This window comes from Choloepus didactylus, chromosome 3 (assembly GCF_015220235.1).
Source record: "Choloepus didactylus isolate mChoDid1 chromosome 3, mChoDid1.pri, whole genome shotgun sequence".
NCBI classification, from domain to species: Eukaryota; Metazoa; Chordata; class Mammalia; order Pilosa; family Megalonychidae; genus Choloepus; species Choloepus didactylus.
In genome coordinates, this window is record NC_051309.1 from 22163149 (window position 1) to 22190671 (window position 27523).

The 27523-nt window shown below is 37.0% G+C and overlaps 1 protein-coding gene across 3 annotated transcripts in view; it reads right to left on the reverse strand.

Annotated features, from left to right (window-relative positions):
• KCNIP4 (potassium voltage-gated channel interacting protein 4) overlaps positions 1-27523 on the reverse strand; it is a 1211769-nt gene that overhangs the window by 955254 nt on the left and 228992 nt on the right. Inside the window, exon 1 of one of the 3 annotated variants that reach the window (XM_037829498.1) lies at positions 6222-6240. The exons of the other annotated variants lie outside the window; for them this stretch is intronic. The gene's annotated coding sequence lies outside the window, so the exon portion shown is untranslated. Of the gene's footprint in view, positions 1-6221; positions 6241-27523 lie in introns of those variants that run through there. 3 annotated transcript variants of the gene reach the window in all.

Genomic DNA, 27523 nt, shown 5'->3' on the forward strand with positions numbered 1-27523 from the left:
ATAAGAGTGTAGAATGATGGAACGCTTTTTATGAGTTTACTCCTCCATCCCAAACTTGTCATGGCCCCTTGCTCCCTCAATCCAGCTCTTCTCTTAATTCACTGTCCCTGAAGTTGGAAAATAATGATTAGTTGCCCACCCTCAGTTATTATTATATGTTGATCTACTGCAGAATCTATGCATCCACCTTTAAAAAAGTAAAATGAATACTGGTCCTAATAAAGGATATTTTGATATTAACATTACTGTAATGTTTCTATCAGGCAGGGGAAATGGATAAAGATAGTTATAGAGCCATACCTTGCGTTGGCTTGTTGAAAAGTGTTTTTTTTTTTGTTTTTTTGTTTTGTTTTGTTTTTTGTTTTGTCAAATTGGTTAGTGTACGCTACAAAAAAGTATATCAATATTGATTTCTATCATAGCCTGTGGACTTTGGTTTCTTCCACGTGGACCTTAGCCCTCCAACTCAAAAATGTATCCCAATGATGGACAACCTTGTAAAGAACATATACTTTATCAAAGAAGATTAATCAACATACCTAGCAAATGCAAAGCATAACTGCATCTTACTGGGTTGTAATATCATATTACTATACAGCAGAAAGTGCATTTTTTCATGTAATATTTAACTTGGTAGATTACAGTGATTTCTTGGAAAAATAGTCATCTTGTTTGAAGGTATTGTTTAATTTTACTTCTGAAGTTTAAGAAAATATGCAAAGAGTCTGTATGTCCAAAGTAAAAGATAAACAAAGAAAGTAACACGCTTGGTAGAATGATAAGAAACTTACTAGTTGCCCAGGGATATGACTAGCTAGCTCATGACACTTCGGATATCTTTTGAAGGGGCACAATGTGACCACAGCTAATATTTTTTTTTTTAAAGGCCTGATAAGTGATGGGTAAATGGTGGGCAAATCTGATGGAATCAACATGGCCACGAGCATATTTCTTCTGCTTAGAGTAGCTTTCCTGCTGGCTTCTGGAATGGGGGCAGCCGATGGAAAGGATCAGCAGACAATCTGAAGGAAGGAGGAAAGAGTCTCCAACATTTTTTTTTTTTTTAACCTGAGCTTTCTTCCTATCAGGTCCCCGTGGGTTGGCTGTGCCCTTTTATGAAAGGTCACCGCCCCTGTCAAGCAGCCCTCTCCATGTGGTTTCCCCCTCCAAGCTTCAGAAATGGTTGCCTCCCACTGCCCCTTCAGTAGTCCGTTGTTTCTAATTTCAAAGTACACATCATCCCTTGTTGAGTTCCTTACACCCTGCTCATATACATAGTCCCTTTACTAAACTCTTTTCCTGAGTATGAGCTCTCTTTCCTGCCACGGCCATAAATGATACACATCACAAACAATGTACAATATCCTCAATTGTCTTTATCCTGTCTTGTAAAACTTGAATGTTTCATCAATTACTTAAATAAAGCATCAATGTATAATTCTTGAAATTGCTGGTAAGAAAGCTTTGATTACCTTAACCAGCAGGAGTAAATAAAAGCAGCTCTTCCCTTTAGACTGCATGTACATTGTTAACGTATTGATTATTCAGTCAACACATGGGTTTTAAATTTACCTTGTCTAAGTCTCTGAAGTCAGACCACTTCATACTTTAAAGTTCTCACAAATACAAACAAGCCCTCACAAATACAAATAAGTTGTTTCCTTTGTTGGAAAAATAGAGACTTTAAGCCCTACAAGCTTGCCTAATATACTAATAGCATGGTGAATAACAAAAAATACAATGTAGTAAAACATCAAAATGCACATTTCCTTCTGAAACTAAAGGGACAACTGAGTGCCTATGTAGGAGTTTTGGCCATTGAACTCAGAGAATTTCAAACTGTATTTGTCAGCAATGGCAGAATTTGGGAGATTAAGCAGAATGTTGAATCCCTCCCACATATCCTTTAACTCCTGATTGAAAATATAAATTCTTTAATAAAGGGCAATATGATTTCAATAAAGTCCAATATTCATTTGCAGTCAAGTATAAACAATTTATTGTTTTTTGCTTTCTTGTTATATGAGAGCGGATTTTGATGGAAGAGTACAAGAAAGCTGAGTACAGCATGGTGGCATTTTATGTGTATATGAATGCAAATTTTATATAGTGCAATAAGAAATATTATTATAATCACATTTTGTCAGCAGAGTTTGAAAGATTGAATTAAAAATTTAAAAAATTAATCAAGAATACCATAACTTTGAAGCTGGCAGGCTAGATGACTATTAACTATGTTTACTGAATTGACACATGACATGGCTACAGGGGCTAGGACATAGAAACATTTGTCAATTTTTGCCAGAATCATTCCTGAATTTTGTGAATTTTGAATTATATGAGGTCTTCCAGAACACATCCTCTGTAGGAAACGTAGCTGCCTTGTGTTCATATATGTCAGAGATGGAGAATGGGTGAGGAAGTCAAAGTGGTTTGGCAATGTACCCTGAAATCTGTCCTCAGGTGGAGGAAAAGAGGAGATAGGAAAATGAAGTGCATAGGACCAGAGACATGCTTTCATAATTCTCTGATTTTGCTCAAGGTCACCCCTTATTTTCTCTTCACACTTTAAAAATGCAGCGTAAGGATATTCACATCTTTACCTGTGAATAACTTGACCCACAATAACTTCAGTGATGTCAATTTAAGGTTGAAAACAACCAATTCAAACTTGTATAAAAAAGGCACTTGTTTTTGTTTGTTTTCCAATCTAAATTTCTCTATTTGATGGCATGATTAATGCTTATCTCATGCTTTATATAAGATAATTTCACTAAAGTTGAAATACTCTAGCCCATTAAATAATAATTCAATGCTTAACAGGACACGTTCATTCAAATTGCTTTTGCTTCCCTTAATTGGAGAGATGAACTTCACCCCACCTATAGCTTGCAATCTTGAAGCCTGAAACAGAGCTCCAGGCAATATCTACCTCAGACAAATGTTTAGGAAAATGTGTTGGGTTTTGATTTTTCAGTAACACTATGTACTGAGATTTGATAAATGTCAAAAATTGATAAATGTCAAGACAACCTTCAAATAAGTACCATAAAACATTCCAATACTAAATATGTAAAGAAGAAACAGTATGAAACTTGATGTCTACAATTTCATTCATTCTTTCTTAATGACCCAACATTCATATGATAGGGTGTTCCATGGATTACTAAAGCACCCAAATTGCCTATCGATAGAGTAAGTGTCATATTACTAGAACAATCCTCATAACCAATTCCAGTCTATTTAGACATACAAGAATATATTGGGTAGCACGAGCGCCATCTAGAATTGAACATAATATTGTGCATCTAGAGAAAGATCTCAAATTGAGATTGAATAAGGATAATTGATCCTCTACTGAACACAGTAGCCATTGGCATGTAATATTTGCAGTATGGATTTCTGAGATTTGTTATATGTAACAAAGGATCTTTCAAATGCTTATGCTTCCATGACAAATAAGGACAATATATGTGTTTGTAAAATCCATTTCTTGAGAAATGACTTGCTATGATAAAAAGAGTTTGAAAAATGTTTCTGGAAAATGAATGTCTCTTATTTTAGCTGTACAAACTTTACTGTTAATTTTTACTAACAAAGAGGTGTATTTTCAAAAAATCACTAATTACATGATTTATTGATAAGCGAGCCTAGGCATTGCCAAACTTATATGAAAAGCTTTTAGAAAAGGAGATAGCTTTTCTTTGATTTGTGATAACACTAATAAGACACATCAAAGTGGAGTTTATGTCTGTGGAAATTTCTTTGCACTTCGTATTTTCTGTTTGCATAAAAACATGGGCCATCTTGGATCAAATGAGAGCCAATTGCCAAAAGTATAAACTATGTATTTCAGAATTAGTCTGTTTTCAAATGAAAAACAAAGTCATTATTTCCTAAGATAATACCATTAATCCCAAAACTGGGGTAAAAGGCTTGTTGGTAAAAATACAAAATCATCTAAAGCATTTTTTTATTGTTTTAAATTTTTGATAACTACACAGTCATATGCTAATTGTTCAGGATACAAATAGCAACTGCTTGCGTACCCTACCTTAGAGCAAATTTTTAAAACTAATTCAACTCTGCTTCCTACTTCTTCATTAATTAGTAGTTAAGGGAGTTGAAAGTGCCCTAATGAATTTTACATTAGATTATGAGATATGAACAGTGTATAATATCACAGCATCTGGTAATGCATAAATTAGCTATTCCAAGTAGCAGTTCGAACAATTGTAAAGATTTCACTTGGATTTCACAACATTTAGAATTAGAGATTGAGCTGAAAAGAATTTTTACAAGAAAAAGTTGATATAATCACATTTTGCAGGTAATAAATCTTAGTTACTACTTTACAATAATCTATCAGTCTTAGTTCTCAGAGTTCAAAGGCACTATGCTTATTTCTGTTTCTCCTGTGACTCAAAAAGAAAAGTGATCCCATCTACATTGATTTCTAAAGATGCATTGAGTAATTTTAAAAATACTGCTGCTACACTTGCTTTCCATAAATTTCATATTATAAATTACCACACAGTCTTTGGATGGTATTTTGGATTTAATACTTAAAGTTTAGGACTTAAGAAACATTAATCATTTTCATAAATTTTTTTTGAAATCAGAAGTTTATGAAAACTCTATGCAAGCAGAATGAGCAAAAAAGACTGAGTATTGCACCTAATTCCAGTAAGAAACAGGTAGGATCTTAAAATTGCCTTATCAAAGAGGAAAATACAGACCACTATGGAAATCACAGGGAAACCTTTCTTTTATAAAACATTTCTCTAATTTCATTTCAAGATCTAAAAAATCACAGTAACAAGCATTGCCAAATGAAATATGGTATCACAAATGGCATGTCGTCCTTAATTGAAGTTTACAGTAATTATGCTGGCAACATTAGCAGAGTAAAATTGAGGGAACCAAGCAGGTATTGCTAATAGAAGTGTAAAGACTGAGTGTAAAACACAACAGTGCACCAAGTTAGCAAAAGTCAGGTCAGACTCTCAACGATTAGTCTTAAAACTATCAAAATCACCACAACCTGCACTGTTCATGAATTAGCAACTAATAACAATCCTTTTGATATCCATTAATATTAAATAATGCTCTGGTATCAGATATCATTTGACTGTCACGGTAATTCTCTTACAATTGCTTTTCCTTATAAGGTTGTCAACAAAATTGTATATGCAGTTCTGTTAGTAACTACAAAGAGCTTACTTCTCTTAAAGAAAATGTTGCTCTAATTTCTCTCTCAATATAGCATTATACTGTGTAGATTTCTTTGCAAACTGGTCTTTATTATTATTTCTTTTAAAGAACACAAGAAAAATTCATTATTTGTAAAAATAAAGCTAACACTTCTTCATGGCCAGAATCAAAGAGTACTATTACATTAAACCAAGCTTTGTCTCTTGGAAGTTTGACGGTACACTAAAAATATTTATTATAAGAGTTAAGTAATTCTGGTCCCATCTGTCACCTAACTTAGTGACTGCATAGCCTAGGAATTTCATGGGCAGAAAAACTGCTTGTTTAGCCTAATAATTTCAGAACATCTTATAAATATTTTCTTGCCATCAACACTTGGATTTAAATAGAGTTTCTATTTCAATTGTGTAAAATTTCAAACATTGATATCCAGTACAATGAAACAAATATCAAACCTCTTATGGACATTTTACTGTTGAGCTCTTTTCACATTTTGTTCACATTTTGTCAGGACTTCAGAAATCCAAAAGAAATGTCTTAACTCTTTCACTACCAAGTTCTATGATCAAATAGTAGAAATAATCTATGGATTATAACAATCAAGGAGTTCTAGAGAATTTCCAAATGCCTGCAGGAAGGATAGCTATGTGCTTTTCCAGCAAATTGCAGCAAACAGGAGAGAGGGGAAAATCCCTCGCACAAGTCAGGCATTTTAAAAATCTTTCTACTCTGCAGACACTGCTTTTGTAGATTGAGGCACATTTAATAGCAACACTGCCACGAAGACATAAAAGATACATCCGTAGAATCAAGTTCTACCCCCAAATTAGAGCTTCACTGCACAGTCTGTAGGAACATGAATCTTAGCAAACACTCACAATTGCATTTTATTGACAACATTAAAAATAATCACAACACTGAATCAGTGAGCCTTTCCTATTCCGTTTCAACTTCGTCACCATACCCTACCAGCCTCTATTAAACAAAAACAAAAACAAAAACATTACCTGTATGAAGAGAACCTGTTAATAGTCTGAGAAGGTACTGGGCAAATTTCAATATTTCACGTTTACATCGTTTTCTACAGCCACTCATCTTAAGCAAAAGATATTCCTCTGAGGAGAGCCAGAAGTCTTTTCCAATAATAATAATAAAAAAGACAGTCTCTGAGGGGAAACTTCTGTCTCAGTTTATGTTACAGGCTGCCTTACAACTCCTGTGGAATTAGCTGTTTGTGCCCGAATCAGAAATTCTTTTTAAAAGCCAGAGGAGCCAGATACAGATACAACAATAACAGGGTGGTGAGGAAAAAAACAGCTTCTTGGTCACCAAGTTCTTCTGTGGCAACAGATAGGCTGTCGGTCCACACTTGTAGTAACCCAGCTATGGTTCAGCTCAGCATCCCCCCTCCATGAGCAATCGCAACCTCACAGACCATTGAGAGGGAGGCGGGGCCTGTGATGCCAGCTCATCAATGAATCAGCATGTTAGCAGGTGAGGCGACAGATGACAGGTCACTGGGTCTAAAACCCTCTGGGCATCAATTAAGATGACCCTCCTAATGCAGAAACTGAGCCTGCTAAGGAGGAATCTCAGGGTCCACGGTGGTACAAAGTAATTCCCAAGAAAGGGGAACTAGGAAAGCATGTTGTTCAAGGTCAGACATCAGACAATTCCCTGATTCAGGGTTAATCAGATTCGGAGAGCCTAAATGGTGAAAAGCCTCATTCAAGAAGCTGACCCTGATTCTAAATAAACAGACTCCAAGATTTACCACCAAACGGAGGCAATGCTGTTTTGTCACAGATAAATATATTCCACTTCATGGGCTCAGAGGTGGAAAATAGACTGTTACCTAAAATTGGCTGTGTTTTTTGGCATTGTCTAGGCTCTGGTATTTGGAAATTAGGAGAAATCATTGTTGCCTTTAAAATACAATAGCCTGGAAACTACAACTCTTAAGCCTTATACTTTGCTTCCAGGCAACTGAGCTCCAAAACTAATTTGCTGCATTATTCTGAGGGGGGAAAAAAAATCTGGCTCAGTTTCTTCCTATTTCTAAAAGGCAAAATGCAACTTACTAGTTCCCTACCAATTGATTTATTTTGGGTTAATAGAACAATTGCAAGCGTTTGAGATTTTTACTCTAACAAAGACAGTGTTACAGAGACAGTTGCTATGAAAGTCTGAAAACTGCAGCTTACCTTCTCTGAAGGTGTGGTTTATTTTCTGAATTCTTAAGTGCCTTGGGTATTTTCTAGGATTTGTCGATGTTCTAATTTATATTCCCAGGGTTTTTTATTTGTGTGCTTGTTTTGTATAAATATAAACATTATTTCTGTGAGATCTAGGCATATTTGTGATATGCATTTTCCATATTTAAAATGCCTAGACTTGTCTTTTTTTGGTTTGTTTTCTGTCAGTTGTAACAATTCTAGTTGGAACTCTCATTTCCCAGCAATAATATGATTGAAATGATGTTCTTGCACAATAAAGAAAGAAGCACTCTTTGGTGTCATAGATTAAACAGATTTAGTGTAACTCACTTTCTTCTCCTATAACTTTCCCTTTCCCATAGTCTCTGGGGTATAATCATTTAAATGGGAAAATGAAACATGCTTTCCAGGAATTTTCAGAACCTTGATTGACAGTGTTTGAAATAAAGATGAATGCACATGCCAAGTTGAGCAATTTGATCTTATGAAGTTCTTGCACCCACAAATTTGCCATGAGTTACGGTGTCCTGCCTGTTTGAAGTAGGTAGGAGAACGGTACTATTAGAGTTCCCAGGTAGTACTCTACAGTTAGGCTAATTATTTTAAAGCCTTATTTCCTTATCTATAAAATGGGGATTGGGCTACATGTTTGATTTGATTGTTAGCGAGTGAAATGAGATAAGGCATGGCCAACATTAACCATGGAGCTCTTATTCATTTATCCAGCAATTATACCCAGACATGGTTTTATGTGCCAGAGATAAAGCAATGACCAAGAGAGGCAAAGCTTCTGCTCTCATGGCACTTACTCCTCAGTATAGAAAATAAAAAAATAAACAAAGAAATAAATAAGAAAACACTACATAAAATAAGTGGAGAAACTGAAACTAGGTAGTTATACTAGAAAGTGAATAGGTTGAGGGGTCAGAGGAGATGTCTTTAAGTAAAGACAGTTAGGTTGGGATACAAATTACAAAAGCCAACCATGAGATATTTAGGGGAAAAAGTTTCCAGAAAGAGAAAAGAGCTAGTGTAAAGACCCCAAGCTGGGAATGAGCTTGGCATCCTCAAGAACAGAAAGAAGAATCCAGTTGCTGAAGTATACTGGGCCAGGGGAGACTTAGAGATGATTTCTTAAAGGAAGACGTGCTACAGCAAGTAGAGCCTTATATCCAGGGTAAGGAATTTGGATTTTAGTCTACGTGGGTTGGAAAGCAACTCTAGGAAATAGGGAAGTTATATGATCTGCCTGCCATGCAAAGGATGGACTGTAGAGGAGCAAGAGTGAGAGAAGAAAAACCTGTAAGGGGGCCTTCACAGTGGCCCAGGTGAGCAATGATGACAACATGATCTGGAGTGACAATGAGAAGGGATTAGTTTCTGGATATATTTTGAAATGGAATCCATGGAATTTGGTACCCTGAATGGGAAGATAAGAGAAAGAGAATAACTTAGGTTGGGGCTTGGACAATTGGGTAGATAAACTTGAAGAGTTGGTGAAATGCAAATGACAAAGCAGGCTGTGCGGGTTAAGAAAATCAAAAGTTTTATTTTGGAGATATTATAATTGACATTTCAATTACTATACTCAAATCTTATGATGGATTTTTTTAATTCATTCATTCATGTAAGGATACTTTTTGAAAGAGTTATCACTATAGAACCTGCAGACATCAAAAGGATAATAGGAAAATATTATGAACAACTCTACAGACATAAATTTGACAACTTAGATGAAATGGGCCAATTTCATGAAAAACAAACACTACTTCAAGTCACCAAATAAGAAATAGATAATATGAAAAACTGTTTTAAATGTTTAGGAAGAGTGAGTCACCTGGAGATCTCGGTTAAACACATGGGCACTCTCTCTGTATAGGCATTTTTCTGTAGCCTCTCAACAGTCAGCCAACTGTCCTTACAAATCATTCTGTTTTGGAAATTTCTTCTGTTTCTGAAATCAGCCCTCTGTAAAGGCTCTTTTTCTTAAATGTCAAATCTCAGAACACCGATATGGTCAACTTTCTAGGTTCTAGAGAATGCAATTACCAATTGCTAAATGTTTTGATGTTTCCAAGGGATTTTACATGTTCTGGACCCTTTTCCTACATCTATTTATTGTTGGATAGAGTGTAGGGAAAATAATATCATTTAGTGCTATCCTCAAGAAAACACAAAACATAGTAGGGTACCTAAATACAAAATAACACAGTGTGTTAAAAATTTAGAAAAAAGAAAATGTTCTTTCCATTATGAGTTCATTTGGATTAAACATAACCAGTGTCTTCCATAATGTCACTAATCAAGGGTTGCTTGCTCAATAATAATAGATGCCCTTAATATTTCAGAGATGCTAGAGCAAGCGACTATTTTCACAGAGAAACAGCTTTCAAGGACTCAGTGACCCAAAGATTTTCTAGAGGAACAAACCAGTTAGCATCTTTAGCACATAGGATCGAGGCCACTAATGTTTACTGCAGTAAAGTTACAGCTAAATTTAATTTAAATGGCAAACTGGCTCATCATGGAATCAGAAGAACCAAAAGGACACCTCAGAACTAGAAGCCCTACTCTAAGGGATGATTCCATAAACCACCACTGTTTTCATTAAGTAAGATTCAGTGGGATTTAAATGTACATGCTCATTTCAAAATGCATTTTCTCTACTTGTATTTTGGAGAAAATGTTTTTGTTTGTTTGTTTGTTTCTGCCCAGCTCTTATGGAGAAGGCCAAATCTGAGTAAAGCAAATCTTGAAGTGCACTTGGGTCACCCACATGGCTCCTTAGAATGCACCGCACATATAAAAAGCCTTAGTCCCTAGCAAAAATAAATATGATTGATGGAGTAAGTGAAGAAGTTTGGCTTCCCTTCATGAAAGAAAGAGCCCGAGTTTCCAGAGAGGACATTTGCCACAGTGGAGTTTTACCCCCAAACACTGCTCCTGTTAATACATCCTAATTTATTCTGAGTTTGTTAGTGGGAATAGGCATTGTTATACTTTTCAAATTGTCACAAGTTGCAAAATTAAACATGTGCAGCATAAAAATAGCACACCATGGGGCTGCAGAGGGAAACAGCGTGGAGCCTTGCGGCAAAGTCACAGGTTTTGAAAGTGGGTCTTGCTAAAATATCAGAGGAGCTAGTGTCCATTAGAGAGGAATGCTCCAATGCTGGTCCATTATTATTCCAGAAACATCAATATTCACCTACTTCAATGACTAAAGATCATGCCAATGCGCCATTAACATTTGCATCAACTTAGCTGACAGGTTTTTGAATAAAAATGCAAGTCCAAATTAAATGTATTGGCACAAGAAGTCACCCTTTACTATTCCTACATTGAAATCTACCAAAACACCTAGATTCTGCCTAGATAATGTAATTATTCCAGTTTTCTACCATAATTTAATGCAATTCAGTGAAGACTAAAACCAGCAGTGGATATGCAGAATCTGTGGTAATAAGGAGGTGACATAATACAAATATTTACATGCAAATAGATCCATATAAGTATCTATTGAATACAGATTATGGGATTAAAAAGAAAACAAAACTGGAGGGCTGGGGAACTGAAATGCTTTCCAGAAGATGAGGTTCCCATTGTTTTCATTTTGTTTTTGAGATGAGACTCACAGTTTGTCTTGCATGAGTATTTAGAGGTATGTAAAAGGTGTATATGCTGCAAGTGTATATGTTGGGGAAACAGCCCCTCTGGAGTTGTGGGGCCACTGGAGCCCCTTGTAAAGAAGTTCTTATTATTGTTATGGGAGAAAAGAGCAGATGCATCTAGCTGAAAGAGAGCTCTGATTCTGATGCTGGTGTCCTACTTAAAAGAAAATAAAAAGATAACAGAGAGTTAGTCCTGAGAAGAAGTGATATTGCTGAGACTGTGGGCCTGGAAACAAGTTTCTCTGTCAGTGTGCAGGACTTCAAGGAAGGGAGGCCGAGGAGACAGCAGAGAGAGAACTGGGGCAAAGTTCTCAGTCACAGATTGACGCCCGGAAAAACGAAAAAAAGAGGGTTGAAAGTGCCCAGGGTTCAAACTTTTGCAAAATTGGCTTGAAAACAATGTCTTGAAGAAGATATATGTATCAGCTTATTTTCTTTTAGGTAGATATTTTCCACTCTCTAGGGAATCAAATAGAATAAGGAACTGGGTTTCCAAATTAGCATGATAAATAAAAAGCAAATTATTTACCTTTGCTTGGAACTCATTTTACTCAACTACTAAGCAATCATGTAGTCTCTTTCCTGACAAAACACGTGTTCACTGGGAGTAAAAAGCAAAATTCTATAATAGTAAAGCAATTTTAAAGTGCTCTTACAACTTTTTTTTCTTTCTCGATATTATTGGAGTTTATCCATTTCAATTTTATCAATATTCTTAGCCAGTTTTTCTCAAAATATGATCTTTGCTTGATAAGCATCAAACCACCTGGAACACCTTTTTATTAAGGCCAATTTCTTGGACTCTACCTTAGATATGCAGACTCAGAATCCCTGAGTCTAGGGCAGAGAACCTTGAAAATGTAGTAAGTATCCCTTGTACAAGTTCCCATAAACACGGAATTTTGATAATCAAAGCAACCTAAACCAACTACTCTCATGGAAAGAAAAGTCAAAGAAAAGCCAAATAGAAAACTGAATAGAATGAAATGATTGCTGTATAAAATTCCCATCAATCCTGGTTGTTTTCTATAGATACAGGGAAGATAGCGTTAGTATAAGCAACAGCCTAAATCCACCTGCAGATTACTGAGAGGCTGGGATGTGGTCTTGGTAATACATTCCCAGTCTTCCATTTTAAAACAAATCAGAAGTGAGTAAAGAAAGCCTCATCTTCAGTTATATCAAAAGAAGTCATCAACTGCAAACAGTCCTGTGGGGTCTATTTGAATCTAATGGACATTGACAGGCTTGAAGACATTGGCTTTCTATAACATTTTATTAGAATGGCCAATGTGTTTAAAAACAATTAGCCCACATATATGATTTAAACTTTAGGATCCAAGCATGCTAGTCTGGAGATTAGTCTTTCTTTTTTTTTTTTTCCATTATTATGCTGTATATGTTGTTTGGTTAATATTAACATGACTTAGCTGAACTCCAACAAATAGACTTTTAGGGGGCTCGTTTTGTTCCGTGTTTTGTGTTAGTTTTGTGATAGTTTTTTTTAGGAGAGAGGCACAGAACTTTATTCTTCATTCTCTTGTGAGGTGAGATCTTAAAAAAAGATGATTTTGAGTTTGAAGTAACTGAGTGAAAGGCAGTAATCTAAAAAAGAAAAGAATTAAAAAGTCATAACCCATTTGTTGATCTCTTTCTACCCCCAATCCCTACCCAAGGTAGAAATAGTTATGAACCCAGGCAGAGGTCAGGAACTAAGTTTCAGATGATAAGACACACAGTGAAAATTTAGAAATGCTGAAGTAACATTCAGAAGAAAGGTCAAAGCTGAAGGTCAGTAGAAGTAGAAGCCATCTATGTAGGAGTAGCAATTAAAGCTGAATACAGATGGAATCCATGAAGGAGAAAAGGGTGATCTACAAGGCTATTGTCAAATTGTCCCTGTTATAAATGGCATTACTCTGTTTTCAATTTATTTATTCATTTGCACTATTTATTCACCATAAAGAGATACCAGTTTTAAACAAAGAGAAGACAGATTATAAAACAACAACAAAAAGAGTTAAATTAAAAACAAAAAAGCAAGGAACAAAGTCTAAAGATTATGAGAAATAAGAAGATGGTATTAAAAATGATATATTTTTGAGGTGTTCAATAAAAAAGACTTTTTCACTTATGCAAACATTTAGAAATGTTAGATGCTGTGGCATTAGATGATCATGGAAAAAAATGTTTACTCTGTAATATATCTGTATGAGGTTATAATTCTTCTTAGTGTGAATGATCCCTTTTGTTAGGTTTCCACTGAAGCCCTTCCATAACTACACAAATGCCACAAACTGAAGGACAGAAAGAAAGCACCTATCCCAGTCCAGTGGCTAAAAATCACCTGTATCACATTATGGTAACCACAGTGCTCCAGAACATGCAATTTTCAGATTAAATTGGATAGGAATGCACATATAGGCACACTGTTATGAAAAATGAAGCAATTCAACAACAAAATACCATTGCTTCTGTTCTCCCAGAACTGTATATTCCTGTTTAGACTTACAGTACATGAAATATTAGATTATACTGAAAATAAAGACCTCTTTTGGACTTCATCTCACAAGTCTAAATTTGATTTTGACTAGCAGCAGGAAAAGAATGACTTGGAATCCTCTGTGCCTTTTGAATGTCCTTGGGTGTGTCCTGAGGATTCATTTCCAAACAGCAGTCTAAGGACGATCACACGGCACACGCCGCCCTGGAACTTGCTGCCGTACCCCCTTCTCATCAGAGAAGCATGATGAAATATTCAGGACCCAGCCTTGATGGTGCACAGCAAAGTAATGCAGGGCTCTGACCTTCCCTAGGAAAAATCAGTCAGGGAACAAATGCATGACAACGGGTGACACTAGCCATGTGCTGTAACTGAAAACCACTTAATGCAATTTTCATGTTACACACTCTTCTCATGGAAAATGCACTGTTGAGCTCTCACTGCAGAAGATGTTATATTAAAAGCCTTTTTAATGTATGCTACAAATTCATATGCAGATCCATTCATGGCTGACCCTCTTGCTCCAGAGTGCACTTTGTAGGGGGGATGTGCCAGAAGTGGGACACAGTGGAGCAGGCACTGGACAGAGAGCCTTGAGTCTTGGCTCTCTCAAGGACTGAAGGTGGGCAAGGTGCTTAAGGTCAACATCCTGATCTATAATATGAGGGCAGTAGGTTAAATAACCCATGATTCCTTTCCATGTCTATAGATGTAGCTCTAAATACATTTTTAATTAGTCTTATAATGCTCCATAATATGGAAATACTTGACTGTATTCACTCATGCCCCTATAGATAGACATTCAGGATATTTTCAGTTGCCCTGCTCCCACAAACAATACTGTAGTAAGTAGCCTTGTATATTTATCCTTATGATATGGAGCTTTTATTTCTTTATGTTACTGTCATTAATTCAGAGTCATGACTACTACATATTGTTAAGTGATAAAGCAAGTAACAAAGATATGTATATAATAAGATCCTATTTTTGTGACGCAAACTGCATTCTCTACATGTGTGTATTTTATTTGTAAAGAATTACAATCTACTTCACTGGGGAGAGAGGACAGATGATATAAGAAAAAGATGACTGTCGTAAAATGGAAAGCACTCATGATATAGTGTTAATGTTCAGAATATAAGATTATAAAATTTCTGAAAATATGGAAAACCTTTATATACATCTAAAGAAAGAAGTATGCACTAATGGGAAAACATTGATTTCATTAAGTGATGGGAAATATAGGCCATTCTTTCACTTGGATTCCTTCTGTTGTTTTCATTTCTATTCGTTTATTTTATATATATATATATATATATATATATATATATTTTTTTTTTTTTTTGGCAGAAAAGTGACATACAGATAAAAGGGAAAATAATGAATCTGTGACATGAACATGCCTGAGAGCCTCTATAGCCACAAAACACCAATGATATCAATTTATTAAGCATTCTCTGTGGGCAGGATGAGAAATTTTCCTGAATTATTTAAATTAATCTTCAAAAGAAACTTAATTATCCCCCAGAAAGAATGGGCGAACTGGGACTATGAAGGATGGCATAGCTCACTTAAGTTCATTGCAGTATTAAGTATCACATCTTGAAATGTGCTCCCCTCCCTCTCTGCCCCAAAGCCCATGCTCTGAAGCACTGTGTACATCAGAGCCCACCTCTTTGCCTTCTGTAGAGACTGAAAAAACCACATTAGCCACTTATTAGGCTAAAGCATTGAATCCTCCTCCATTTCTACTTTTAGGAGCCATTAAAGCTACAACAGATATACCTATATTTGAAAAGAATTCAAAGCAAAAGTTAATACTATCGCTAAGCAACAATAACAATTATTATTGAATAATTCCACTTGAAACATTTTTAATGATCGGATTATTTTATATCAGACCCTAGATACCATAGTTTATATTTCCTGAAGAAGAGAAGTTGGTAAGACAGAGCTTAGCAAACTGAACAGGATGTCTTATAAATTGGGTTAAATCTACTCTTAATATCCCTATGGAATAACTCCCTGTGTGAAACAGGACTGGGGGGGATCCTTAGCGCCTCCAATTTTTCATCAGCCTGAGAAGTATGCTTTCCATATTTTATAGTTTGGCCTTTATCAGAGGGCTTCTTATCTCATGGGCGCGTGGCCACATTTGGAAGATTGCCCACTGCCTATCGGCACACACAGATTATTTTTATGATGTGGTTGCTGACCCTGCTCTCATGCATCCTTCTTCCTAGATAAGCTCTCCCCATGGCTCCCTCCTGAGATGGCCTAGAATCTCCATTTCTATGCAGCTGCAACACAGATTCATTCCCACAAATATTTACAACGGCACTCATGGCATAGAACAATGCCATGGACAGTTTGCTGCTGTGTGAGATTTAAGGGCAATTTTTCCCTTTAGAAACCTGGAAAATTCTGGCTACAGCAGCAATTAACCAACTTAGCCTTTGTCCTCCCCCACCTTTTATAAGGGTGTGTGGGCATTCGTTCTATCCCTGGGTGCTGGGGGCATCTTCCTACGGACTTGGCTCATCTGAGCTTCTGTGCCAGCTCTTCCCCTTATTGTCTGTGATTTCAGCCAAGTCATTTAAAAATGTCTAGGCCTCAATATCCTCAAAGGTATAGGGAATTAATAATATCCACCTAGAAAACCTAACAATAAAATTCTAGGGAGAATTAAATGAGATAATTTATATAAAATACAGTAAAGAGTGGGTGGTATACTGGAGATATTTCGTCAACGGAAGTTGCAGCCTTTGCTCTTGTCACTAGATCCAAAATCGATAAGGAAACCTTTCAAAAGCAAATATCAAATAGAGGCAGGTGAAAGCTTCTCCAAGTAACCAGGAGAATCTTCTTGAATACTGCTGTGATTATTATTTGGATAGCAGAAGTTAGTGCCACTTTCATCAACCATTTTATAGACAATAACAATATATCTGTATCCCATCTTTTATCACGTAACCACTGACTGTGTAGTCCATGGAAAAAAATACCAAAAAAAAAAAAAACATATTTCACAATATAACATCATGGACATACCCATAGATGGATGGATTTAACTCCAAAACATTATAATTGTATGAAAATGGTATGAGTATGTACATCCATTTTCTGGCAAAAGGGTCCAGACCTTTCATTTAATCTTGAAAACATCCCAGTATTGTAGAAATAACATGTGGTTCTACACTAGAAATTTGGAAGAAAATAATTCACATCATCAACTTTTTTTTTCTAGAAGTCTGAGGAATAATTCTAACTTCTGTCCTAAGAATACAGCTTAGTACTGTGTTTTTCGTTTGATAATCAGATGAAAATTATAAAGTTTTCTCATGAATCTATGCACAGTATCATGGATTGCATGATTGACCGTCTTGGAGTTCAAGTGAAGAACTTGTGAGCAATTACCTGAGAAGTTCAGACAGCTTTGTAAATAATGTCTCATATGTAGCAGGTCTATTTTTTAAGTTTCCACTAATTGGAGCTACTCAAGAGACAGCACTAAAGTACAGAATGAACAAAATATATAAAGCCTCGTTTCTTTGATCATGAGATCGCTACATGGCCCAGCGTGGCCAAAATGCCCAGGAAAGGACAGATGGACTCTTAACAGCCTATTTAATGAGGGATTACCACCAGGAACCACTGAAGGTACCAAGCAAGTTCATCAAAAGAACGTGCTTGCTTCTTGAGAGGTAGCATCTCTATAATATTGAGAGTAACTCAAACCCAAATTATATTTGATCAAAGGCACTTCTGCATGGGCACCACCTTCCTAAAGAACCTTTAGATAAACATTATTGATTATACAATCTCACTTCACATTTCTCTGCCCTCCACGCACCACCCCCCACACCTTTTCCCCTTGTGATTGGTAAGAAGTTCCCCACATGAGCACTTCTTTACTACTGGAAGTCTAGGACATTGGCAAGGAAAGAAAGCAAGGACGAAAGGGAGGTAGAGGGAAGGTGAGAGAGTGACAGAGTCAGACACGGGGAAAGAAAGGGGGAGAAGGAGGAGGGGAAGGGAAGAAGGAAGGGAAGAAAGAAAGGAGAGAGGAAACAAGGGGGAAAGGAAAAAGGAGGAAGGGGGAGAGGAAGTGAAAGGAAACTATGACTTGGAAGTTTCTGTAAATAGGTTTCCAAGAGGGATCTCTCCCCCATTCCTCAACCTACCCAGACACTTAGCCCATTTGCTCTGGGATTAAGAAGTATTTGAGGACAGCCAGATCTCAGTGTCTCAAGTCCCAACAGAGCTTTTAAAGATACCTGCAAATAGATATCATATAGCCTCTTTTAACCTGCAATTTTACAGGGTAGTACTATATTTTATAGTGCCAACTTACTATGCACCAATGTGTGCTTCTTCTCCATCTATTGCCAAAGTAGTTTTTGAGGATGAATTGAGGGGATAGGTTGCTTCTTAGTGAACTGGAACAAAACCTCTTCTATTCCATTTTAGCTCTTCTGTCTGGACACAACCTTAAAATTGTATGTCTTTGACATTTCTTCTACGAAATAAAAAATTTTCAATTCAGTTTAACAAATGTGGATTGGGTTTTGTATGGATTTCCATATATCACACTACAAGAAGTAGAAGGATTATATCAGCTCTAAAAATTGTATAGGTCTGCAAATGACAGGGGTGAGCTGCATCAGTCAAAAAAGTACTTATTGGAAAAAGTTATTTTATAAAAATTAATTTGTTTTCTTTTTAAAGAGACCTACAGTTTTCATAATATGTTTTCCAAGTTTTTCTTTGTGCTTCTGGGACCATAATTGGCACAATATTTCACTTGACTCACACATTATTCTTTCACCCATTCATTCAAATATTTATTAGAGGAAGGAACTGTAAAATCAGGGTACTTTGATACAAATTCTTCAATTTCTTTAGGATCAGCGTTAAAGTGGAGACACCTGAGTTATCTCTAACTGGAGGGACTTAGTCTGCAAAACATATTAATGTAGCTGTATAAAAAACCTCTCCTATAATGATCTCAACTTTGTGGGGAACTGATAAGTCCAAGAAATTAGACAAATTGGTCTTGGTCAGTTTCGGTAGTCAGATAGTTGTCTAGTCTGTTAATCAAGTGGTTTTATCCATTTACAGGGCAATACAGAACAGTTTCAGTCTCTGACACAATGCAGAATCTTCTGGTCCTTTGGTGCTCTATAATAAGGAGTCATTATTAGATAAAAGTTGTGGAACTTAATTAGAAGGTTGTCTGATGGGCATGTTTATCCCAACAAAGCAGTCAATTGGGATCACATCTTTTCCCACCCAAACTCATTAACACACTTAAATTTCCTCACTTCTAGCATTGGTTTTGACTCATACCTGACATCCTAAAATAGCTCCTTTAATTGGAAACAAAAACCTGTGAGCAGCCATTGCTGTCCCTTAGTTGCTACACTCCTCCTTCTTAGGTGACTGACTGTTAAGAGCTCAGTCTAAGTAAATTGAGAAATAGCTTCTAAAAGCCACTTCCCACCACACGCAGGCAGAGTTGATGAAGGAAGGTCTTGTGCTGGGTCATTCTGCCCACTGCCATTCCAAAGGTGACACCACCCCACTGGAATTTCGTAGTTCATATCCCTATGTGGCCTGACAAAATCTGACAATATTCAGGGAAGCTTGCAAATCTCAATTTCCTCTTTTATGTAGCAGTTACCCTAAGCCAGCATTTCTCAACATTGGCACTATTTTGGGCACATCATTCTTTGTTATGAGAGACTGTCCCATGCATTAAATGATGCATTAAAGGATTTTTAGCAGCATCCCTGGTCTCTAGCTCCCAGATGTCAGAAGCATTCCCCTAGTTGTGACAACCAAAAATGTCTAATAGGCATTTCCTAAGTGCCCTGGGAGGCAAAATCATCCCCAGTTGATAACCACTGTTCTCAGCCCAGGAGCATGACTTATCACAGTTCCTCAGTTTCTTGCTCCGAGTCCTAGTGACTTGGATTTAACAAACATTCTAACACTATTAACTCAATAATTCTGTATGTACTAATGATATAGCCCCCTGAAACCAGTAGATTGGAAAGAGCATAATCAAATGCCCTCAAGACTTGATGTTGGACTTTACAACCCACTAGGAAAGCTGAGCCTTCTACCTTTGCAAGATTAGCCTATACCAGAACTAATGGGACTATTGTTATCAAAAAGAAAACTCACCTTGGGAGTTCTTGCTCACCTACACTCAACTGAAAGCTCAAGACTGAGACAAAGAGAAAATAAGAAGCAGCACCTAATTTTACTCTTGCTTGCTTTGTTAATTTTCTTTACTGGATTGAACTGATTAGACTTTGCACATATTAACCCAGGTAACTTGATTCTTTTCTTCCTATATTTTCTGACTTCAAGGCCCTTGTTTGCTACCCAGTTATACCAACACTTTTCCAGCTTATGTTCCTTGTTCCATATTGTCCCTTACTATAGTTACCACTTCAAGTTCTGCTTTAAATCCTGAATCCTTGAAATCAGTTTGCTCCTTCCTTTGTTTTTTGTTGCATTACCAGTTCAGACCAATGGCATCTACTTGGCCTTAGTTTATTGATCTAGTCCTTACATCTTCTTGTCTCCTCTGTCCCCAATTGTTCATATGGTGACTTGATGGGGATACAGAACAGAAAAAAGTAAGAGATGGCAGCTTTACAGTGGGACAGGAGAGAGAAAGCCTATGAAAGCCAGGCACATGTACTCAGAAATACCCCTACAGTCTTCATTACTTCTGAGAACACCAGTCTCTCACACTATCACAGTCATCAAATGGATCAAAACAACTGGTTTTTGTAGTAATAACTTTGAGGCTTCAATAAAGGGATAAGTATCCTCTACATGAGAAGAGAGGGAAGTAAGTGCCGTGTTTCAAAATGAATTCCAGCCCATCTGGCTAATACAGAAATTATAAACCTTGAAAGGCTAAGCTTTAATCATCTGCAAAATACACTTATTTTAGAATAACATTTTACCTAAAAAGAATATTTATTTACTTACCTATTAGGTTGAATCATATTAATCTACATCAGTTTTATAGGCAAATATCAAAAATTACTCAGAAGCTCTGAAACACATGAAAACACTTAATCCATACTAACAGTACCTCCTTCAAAAGCAAGTGTATTTAAACTTTCATAAAACCAGCTCATTTATATTTTACTAATATTTCATGTATACTTTCTTCTTACATGACAGTCCTTATGATCACATGAATTCAAGAACAGTAACACTAAATAATAAACTGAAACAGTAAGAGGAAGCATTTCACAAGAATAAGATCATATAATCAAAGAAGGAAGAAGGGAAGCGTTTATTTTTAACGAGAAATCTCTTTGCAAAGGACGCCTCCAGGTTCCTCAAATTTCTGTTTTGCCAAGGTTACTGCATTTAAATTTTAGAAGTCAAAAACTGTATTTTTTCAGTTTCTAATCTCTTGCAGCATAATCAATAATGTGCATTGCAATTGTCATTGTTAACATGACAGCAATTGATGTGCAATTTACCAACAGCACTCAGCTTCAGGAACCTAACAAACAAAATAAGCCAAAGACTCATTAAGTTTCAGGACACAACTGCTACACTAATAAGTGATAGTAAAGGAGAAGTTATCTTTTCTTCAGTGAAGCCCCCATAGTTGCTAACCACTGATGCTAGCTGATGTTGTTGGAAATCAATGAGAGAGCCACATCTTCAAGTCATGAGCTGGGAATATAAGAAAGAAAGACATAGAGGAAAAGAAAAGAGAGACAGAGGGGAACCTAATTATATTAAACACCCTGGAACTCTGAAATGAACTCATTTCATCTCAGAGGAACATAAAGAAACGTAAAGGAGTCAATTTAAATTTACATTCTGCCTACTGCTGCTTCAGCTGCTGTGAACCAAAGCTCCTTAGAGTACCTACAGAGAGAAATGTATTCTTATATTTTCTTCTCAAAACTTTGTGCATGGTGTTGAGTATGAACATACATGTGGAAATATGGTGTTTCCTCAGGGTCAAGTTTTGCGTTGCCAGTTCAATGGAGCAGGGCAAGCAAAAAGTTCAATAAATATTTGTCCAATAGATAAATGAATGAGACTATTCCTAAACCATCCAGAAATGTGTGGTGTGGTGCACCAGAGGCTACCCTTGGACCATAACCCCTCAAAAGCAATGGAGACAAAAAATTTTTGTATCAGGTAAAACAAGAAATAACAGTGGTGGGTCTGACCAGTTCATCCACTAAGTCGTGGTGAAAGGTCCTTCATAGTCTTCGGGGCTCCAATTATACAATTAAACAAAGCCCTTCCTCTCTTTTATTATGCCCAAGAAATGTGCATTAGCTGCATTTAACATCATATAATGGATTTTCCATAGTAAACATAGTACATGAGTCTCCAGTTTCCTCATGTGGAATTTAAGTAGAAAAAAGAGGGGAAAAAAAGGATTAAGAAAACTAAAGAAAATAGGGAATCTTTCAAAGACAAATGGAGCTGAATGTCAAAGAAATTCAAGATAGATTCTAACCTTCTTGATTTTCTTAATCAAATGCTGGTCAGTTTCTTTCTTGTTGCTTTTTAGCCTGTAGAATTTATCCATGATAACCAAGCTGCCATCACAGATTTAAATGACCATCCTTCACAGTAAAAGGGAATGATTCAAAGGTATTTTGTAATACTAGAGCCTTAATTCAAAGTTTGGCTAAAATTTTCAGTCAGCTACCACCAATGTTTACGTAGAAAGTTGTTTTGTAGTGGTGGCAGTATAGTGTAATAATTTCAAGTATAGACTTCGGAGCCAGATTGCCTGGGTTTGCTTCCCAGCTCTGTCTTTACTTGGTGTTTGACATTAGCCAAGTTACTTAACTTCTCAGCTCCAAAAGATTAATTATGAATATTTCTGCACGACCATACTTTGAGAATCTATGGTAATTCATAATTTCTTCTTTGTATTTTTGTTTGTATTTTCTTGTTTCCATGATTCCAGCTATAAGCAAGTTAAAAAGAAAACAAACTCTAAGCAGTGACAAAGCATCAAGTGAAAAAGAGGTATTAGACACCAGCTTTAGTGCTGTATTTTACAAAATCCAATGTCAGTTATAATCAACATACTTTCCAATTTTCAGTCAGTTTGTGGACAGCATAACTTATCAAGTCATTTTTGCAAATAAGTAATTTCTGGAGGGGCAAGAACACATCAGAGTTGAAATTCTTGATCATATGGACTAAAAATATGGTCTAAAACTTAGCCTATATCCTCATTAGCAAACATTTTTCTTTTCATCACTATAGTGTTGCTCTCTAGCTTACAGATAACACTCTAAAAATCTCAAATAACATTTTTACTGCCATACTAATAAAGCATCATTTTAAGTACAGTACTTACTAGTCCCATAGTCTATACAAGTCTTTCCTACTTCCATAATAATAAACCAACATAAAGGCATCCTCATAACCATATTAAAATTAATTTCCTCCAAATTATGTCATATTTCTAAGACATGACTATGCATTTAGACAGTACTTATCTTTTAAGGTGCTCTTAAGTCCTGCCTATGTGTTTTACTTTTGTGTAAAACTTCATCGGTGTAAAGAAAGACAGATTATTTTATTTTGAAGGGATCCATCTTCCGATTTACACTAAAAACTTGAGTGCTTAAGATTATAAATGTCACATTCAGTCAAATTACACCAGTAAAAACAGTTATTTTATGGAAAGCCATTCATTGTTCAATATACTTCTATGGGTTGAGGAAAACTGTAAAAACTAGCACAAGCCAGCCCTGCATTTTAGGCTCTTATAGCCCATTTGGGAAGAAACAGATAAAAACAATCCCAGTGTTTCACAGGGCTGTTAGATCCAAGCTTTGGGGATGTTGGGGGCGGGGAGTGGAGGCAGAGGTGGAGGAGGGAAACATGTTCAGGGTACACATTACTAAAAAGAACTTGCCATGAGTTTAGGAAATGAGTAGGAGTTTTGCAAGTAGATATAACAGAAAAAAAAGGAAGTTCTGTGTTATGGGTGAAACTGTGTTCCCCTGAATGATATTTTCAAGTCCTAAACTCTCATCCCATGGATGTGACCCTATTTGGAAGTAGGGTCTTTGAAGATGTGACTAATTAAAATGAGGCCACACTGGATTAGGGTGGGCTTGATCCAATAAGTCTGGCATCCTTATTAGAAGAGCAAATTTGGAGACAGACAACTCAGAGAGACACAGGAGGCAAGGCCAGCGAATGCACTGGAGGCAGAGACTGGAGCCTTGCATCTGCAAGCCAAGGAGCATCAAGGATTGCTGGGAAACAACAGAAGCTAGATGAGGGCAAGGAAGAAGTCTCCCCTACAGGTTTCAGATGGTGCACGGCCCTACTGAAACCTTGATTCCAGACCTCTAGACTCCGTGAGATAATAAATAAATGCTGTTTAAGCCGCCCAGTGCATAGTACTTTGCTACAGAAGCCTTATCCCACCTTCCAAAGAGCAGTACTGAACAGTGTTGAGGCCAAAAAGAGTCCAGAGAGGGAAAGAAACTGTAAGACAAGTGCTCCTTTCCAAGCTGAAAGTTTTCTTATTTTTAGTTAGCGTATGCAGATTTAATTCCATTTGGGCAACCACCAGAATTTTCAGCTGAGAATAGGGAAATTGCAAGTCAACTCAAATTGTAAAAGCAAATTTGGCAAGATGGCATGGTTGCTGCCTGCTGTTTCCCTGACTCTAGAGAGAAAGGATGGACAGCTGGTCCTCTTGCCAGCTGCTCCCCATGCAGCCTGTTATATTTGTGTGAAATATTGCTAAAATGTGTTCTTGTTGCCTTTTTACTGTACATATTACATTTTGCTATTTCCACACCGTATGGTAATATTTTTGTGCCACTCTATAATTAAATATAATTTAATTTATTGTGACTGTATATACATTGGCACACAGTATGGATAATGTTCAAGAAAGTAGATCATGAAAGGATCCCCAATGTTAGTAACATAGTAAAGAGGGTAGTGTCTTCAGACAAAAAGACAGATGCTTCAGATAAGGGTTGTTTCTTTCTATCTATCTATCTATCTATCTATCTATCTATCTATCTACCTACCTACCTACCTACCTATCTATCTACTTACCTAGATATTTATTTTACCTATGTTTCTATATAATAAACATAGAAGACATAGAATATTTGGTGGGTCATCTGTTGCCTTAATCCCCAAATCCCATTTATTTTCCATAAGGCATGATTTTATATGGATAGTGTAAGTTCCTCAAACATGTACTTATTAAAAAACAAAACAACAACAATAAAAGAAGTCTTTTGGTGCCACTATAATTCATCTTCTTCTCAAATCTGAGGACCCTTCTCTGAGTTGACAGGGTCCCCAACTCCAAATTAGGGAACAAGAGCTGCTAGGGAGGATTGTGCTGATATGCACTGCTGCTTCTCCTTTTCCATGTAATTACTCCACTTCCTGATGAATTTTTAAATCCATGGCTAATTAAATGAGATGATAGGCTTTTACTGGGCCTAGTAATAATGTGGACTTCTTAAACAAGACTTACATCCTCTAAATATGGGCCTCATGTTTATTTGCCAGCTCTGTCCACTAATGTATAACCTGCCTGGAATGCTGCAAAGAAGAAATTTTGAGCTTCCCATGGCTAAAGAAATTGTATGTTAGAAAAGCACAAAGAACTCACAACACATGGCTCAGGAAAAGAAATTTGGTGCCATATCCAAGCTCAGTCAACAGGATCAGAGAATTTATACATGCGAAGTATTGTCCACATGCACAACTACCTTCAAAGATAAGCATAATGCTTCCCTTCTAAGCCTTACATTAACTCAAAAAGAAGAAACTCTAATATAATGGACTTCTCTGGGCAATTATTTGCCTGTGGTTCTTCTGGCATACACAAGTCTGGATTATAAGAAACACATTTGTTTTCCTTGTTCTTGTTTTTTTTTTTTTTTTTTTTTTTTTTTTTTTTAAGATCTTTGCCTTCGGTAATTGTATTAAGGCCAAACTGGACCACCATCATGTTACGATCTTTTACAAATGAGCCAAGACCACTGTTCAGCCTATTTTTATACCCAAGTCTTATATCAGAGGAGCAGAAGCAGAGCTGAAACTCATACAAGACCTGGGGTAGATCAGCAAGGCAGGAAAACACATACTGGATTGGAGAGAAGGCTCTAAGGGCATCCTGAATCAGGGTAGAACCTACATGAGAGATGGAAAATGCACAAAGATTTGATGATTTTGGGTCTGGGTATCACCATCTTTTTTTCAGACAAAACTGAATGGTATGGAGGAGGAGGGCAAGATGGCTGCATAGAGAGAAGTGGAAGCTAAGTAGTCCCCCTGGAACAACTACAAAAACCAGAAACAACTAATAAATAATCCAGAATAACTGTGGGGGGACAAACGAGACCATCCACTCATCATACACCAACCTGAATTGGGAGCAATGCCTGAGAACACAGCATAAAATCTATAAGTAAAACCTGCGGAACCAAGTCGTGAGACCCCTTCCCCCATAGCCCGAGCTGCAAAGCCTCGTGGTGCCAGAGAGAAACTCTCTCCCAGCAAGAGAATATAGCTCAGCTGAGCTCCATCTGGGGTTTTAAGTAGTGAGTGTGAACTGCTCACTACAGGTACGCATCCCCAAAAAACAGACAGAGGCTTTGGGTGACGACTGACCTGGGAGAGCCGGAGGGTCGCCTTGGACTGGGTCTGAAGGGGACTATCTGTTTCTTTTTTGGCTCAGTGGAGAAAGCCCCAGTCATTTTCAGTTTCCAGGGCTGTGACTCTGGGAAGGGTGGAGACAGCACAAGCAGAGAGAGAAACCATTGAAATGCTAATGACCTCCACCTGAGGGCTCTGTCTTCTCTAGGAGGACAGGGGTGGGGCCCTTTCCATTCAGAACCAGACCCCAGAGCCTGGGGACACACGGCCATACCTCCTCACACCAGTCAAGAATTATAAGCTAACAGGCATCACCTGCTGGGCAGAAAAGCACAGTGACCTGAGGCATCAAAGGGTGGAGCAATTTTCTAAGACACACCCTCAGGGAAACCAGATACTGAATATTTCTTCCCTCTGGGACCTGAGCCTGTTCTGGTCTGGGAAAACCTGAATTGGATAACCAAGGAAACCATGCCTAGACAACAGAAAATTACAACCTACACTAAGAAAAACAAAGTTATGGCCCAGTCAAAGGAACAAACGTACACTTCAACTGAGATACAGGAATTTAAACAACTAATGCTAAATAAATTCGAAAAGTTTAGAAAAGATATTGCAAAAGAGATAGAGGCTGTAAAGGAAGCACTGGGCATGTATACGGCAGAAATCAAAAGTTCAAAAAAACAACTAGTAGAATCTATGGAAATGAAAGGCACAACACAAGAGATGAAAGACACAATGGAAACACACAACAGCAGATCTCAAGAGGCAGAAGAAAACACTCAGGAACTGGAGAACAAAACACCTGAAAGCCTACATGCAAAGGAGCAGATGGAGAAAAGAATGAAAAAATATGAGCAACGTCTCCGGGAACTCAAGGATGAAACAAAGTACAATAATGTACGTATCACTGGTGTCCCAGAAGAAGAGAAGGGAAAGGGGGCAGAAGCAATAATAGAGGAAATAATTAATGAAAATTTCCCATGTCTTATGAAAGAAATAAAATTACAGATCCAAGAAGTGCAGCGTACTCCAAACAGAAGAGATATGAATAGGCCTATGCCAAGACACTTACTAATCAGATTATCAAACATCAAAGACAAAGAGAGAATCCTGAAAGCAGCAAGAGAAAAGCGATCCATTACATACAAAGGAAGCTTAATAAGACTATGTGTGGATCTCTCAGCAGAAACCATGGAGGCAAGAAGGAAGTGGTGTGATATATTTAAGATACTGAAAGAGAAAAACCG